Source organism: Pinus tabuliformis, chromosome 8 (genome assembly GCF_031772625.1).
Source record: "Pinus tabuliformis cultivar Carrire ecotype Pingquan chromosome 8, CPIR1, whole genome shotgun sequence".
Taxonomy (NCBI): domain Eukaryota; kingdom Viridiplantae; phylum Streptophyta; class Pinopsida; order Pinales; family Pinaceae; genus Pinus; species Pinus tabuliformis.
The window spans coordinates 789,643,585-789,647,295 of record NC_142294.1 but is presented as its reverse complement, the minus strand read 5'-3'; positions in this window follow the sequence as shown (position 1 = coordinate 789,647,295).

The window sequence follows — 3,711 nt, the reverse complement described above, 5'->3', positions numbered from 1 at the left end:
GTACTTGAGCCTTAAATGATCTTACCTCAAGACTACTCACTCATCCCTTTGCTAATCGCATCTTGCATCTCTTTTCATCATAATAACATTTTCCTTAGCAGCAGTTGTCCATCCTGTACTTGGTCATAAATTTCCTAGCAAGATAGTTGACTCCATAAGGCATTGGTATCAATTGTTTAAATCGAATCATTTAAGTCTTGTTAAATCTAAACAAGTATATGGTTACTCAATTGTGTCTCCCGGATTGGTTGGTTCCCAACTAGTCCTTCTTCATTTCATTTCTGTAGGGTCTACCCCCCATAGTTTGTTGTAAGGAGACAGTGTAAACAGAGAGATTGGGGATCAAGGTGACAACCCCTGATCTAAGTCATTGTCACGGTGCCTAGACATTCTATGCGACAACAGTACCTATAGTGGCAAATGCCAAGATGACACCTTAGTCCTTGTCGGGACGATACCTTGGCAGTGAGGGTATCCCAAGCATTGCGTATGTTGTTCTACTCTTCTTAAGAACATTTCAAATTGAGGTGAACCTTGTTACCGATTGAAAAATTATGAATACCTCCCTAGTTAAAAGGGAGTGTTGAGAAATGTAACTAGTATCAGTCTTCATAATTGTATTTGAGTCATGATGTAATGTATTTGTCAAAAGAAAGAAAAAGAAAATTATTTGTAAAAGAAAATTTATTTATAAGCATGGGTTTCATGCTTCATTTATTTTATTTCTAGGTCAAAAGCACCCATTGAGTGCTATATGGTTTATGTCATGAGTCCTAGTCTTTGTCATCATGTAATAGACCCTTCTTGGGCTTTGAATGTCAAGAAAGAAAATTTATTTTGATGTAAATAAGTCACATAATCCTCCTCCACCAAGTAGGCCTCAAGTCCTTCAAGTTGGCCTCAAGTCATTCAATTTGGCCTCAAAGACCAGCTTCAAACTACTATAAATACCCATGCTTTCAACCTATTGTGAATCACTTCCACTCATGGCATTCGATCTACCGCAAGAAGACTAGAAGAAGTGTGAAATACATAAAGGAGTACCTATCCTATTACAAGAAGTAAAGGGAATCAAGCAAAGGAGTTTAGAAGCCTAGCGAAGGTCTATCTTCTGCCACACATGCAAGTTTACTAAAGAATTACAAGGCCGAAAGGTACAGGACTATGATAGGAGACTGAAAATTGCAGAAGGAAGAGAGGGGCCTAAACCCTAGTTGACATGATGTTCTTCCCTCACTAGATATTTGAAAATTTGACTTGTTCATGGGACGTTGACTTGGTGGAGTAAGGAAGGTCTTTTGGTCTGCTCAAAGGTCTTGGTTGTCTCATTTGATTGATGCTAAAGAAGAGAAGAAGAATGTTTTAGGGTTTCCCCTTGAGAGGGGTTTTGCCCTGGCTGAGTACGTATATCTTGTGTTCATCTTGTATGGTTGTCATCTTCATGTTTCTAGCATTTATTTGATGATGAGAATACTAATATAATCAACAGAAGAAAAATATAATATCACATGTAAATGTCAAGAGAAATCAAGAATAAGTTTCTCTAATGCTACCCTAATGGATTTCTCAACACTCCATGCGCGATTTCTTCAAGTCAAAAAAAAAAAAAAAAAACTGGGGTATACTCTGTCAAGTCCTATAAGAGACAATAGGCAGGATACGACTTACCATGGAAGGCAAGGATCACAGTCTATCCTATTGCTGACAATAGGCAGGATACAACTTACCATGGAGGGTAAGGATCACAGATTATCCTAATGTCCAGAGTTCCCTCAACCTTAGGAGTTCTCCAGCTCAATTCCTCTCCCTGCGAGCTCAAACAGGGGGGAAGAGCATAGCTCAGTGTCCTCAATCAGTTGGGACCCTTACCCAGGAGGGTCACATCCATCAGTCCAAGTTGCTCTCTGAAGACCAAGAAATTCCCTTTCAGCAAAGCCTTGGTAAGAATATCTGCTATATGCTCGTCTATCGAAATGTGATGGAGTCTCACTGCTACTCTCTGCACCATATCTCAAATAAAGCGATACCTTATCTCAATATGCTTGGACTTGGCATGGAACACAAGATTCTATGCCAATCGAATCCCACTCTTGTTGTTGCAATATATCATTGTCGTGTCCAGAACCTGCTCAAACAGCTCTCTAAAGAGCTTCCTCAACCATATTGCCTCACAGTTAGCCATGCTAGCAACAATGTATTATGCCTAAGTCGTGCTTAGAGCAACAGAGTTTTGTTTCTTAATCATCCAAGATATCATGGCAGAACCCAGACTAAAGCAACACCCTGATGTGCTCTTCTCATCAATAACGTTTCTGACCAGTGTTCCACGGGGACTCGCCCCCCCCCCCCCCTTAGGGGTCTAGTTTCCTCGCTCCCCCGCGCTCCGGGGACTTGGGGACGAGTAGGGGACGTTTCCCCACGCTCCCAAAATGGAGGAAACTCAGGGGGACGTGCCAGGGAAACGTTTCCCTTCCCTGAGGGGACCTTTCCCCACGGCTCCCAAAAAAATGGTCTTGCTTATAGTTTATGATTTAATAGACCTAAAGTGGTACAAAGCTACTCATGTTTTGTATGGGGATAACGTCTTGTGCTGTCTTTTGGTTTCAAAGAGCATTATTTTAGAGGGTCAGTGTCATGGAAATTTGTTGGACCATATAGCATGTACATGAATTTTCCCTTTTAAAACTTCTCCTTTTTTTCTCAAGTGATGGCTGGATTACAGTGGGGAGATAACTGGAGTGACAGGCAAAGAATATGAGACATTCAGTTTGTGTTTTTAATTTGCATGACATTTGACATACAAACTATGGAAGCAGCACCTATGTCATGTGGGAAATAATTGGGTGGACTATAGACTAACATGCGTTTACTGCAAGCATGACAAAATACTATGGGCAGCAAGAAATCTCAGGAACTGTCGTTATATATGAATTTATACAGTTACAAAATTTACACAGACCACAGTTGCTCAGCTTGAATTCTCAGGTCTGAAAATTATTTTCACCCCTGAAATACACTGCTAGTTTGAAGTTTGAACTGCATGGCATTGCTCTAATAAGGTAGACAAATTATCCATGCCATCGTTGGTCACCCAAGTTGGTTCGCAGATGGTCATCCTGCAGTCAATGTCATTTGATAGTAAACTGTCAGAAACTCTTTCATGTGATCTTCTCATCTCTCCTGGAACTAAAACTCTTCTTTTAGCATATGGTGTATTGTCTATATTATATATAATATAACAAACTTTCTAGCTGTTGGATCCAATACAGTTGGAAAACCCATTGTAGCTGCCCCTTCTACTGCCAATGCAGTGTTCCTGATCTGTTCATTTATCTTTTCACAGAATTCAGTGGCTACCTTATCAAGCTGAAGCTCTCCCTCTGTCTGACCAAAATCTAAATTAGAATTTGACCAAGCTGAATTAGAATTTTAAATTTATTATTTTATATGATATTATCAATTTGGATAATGTCAAATGATATTCATATCAATGATCATGCTTTGCAGCTTTTCAATTCAAACCAAATTGTCATAGTGGACTCAATTAATAAATTATATTTTATATTTATAAATTTTTAAGACCCTGACGCTCCCCCACGCTTCCTAAAAAATGGTAGGGGCTTTTGCATAGGCCGCTCCCGCGCCCCCACGCTCCCTCGTCCCTGAACCTTGGTGGAACATTGTTTCTGACCCAATCAGCGTTAGTGTAAC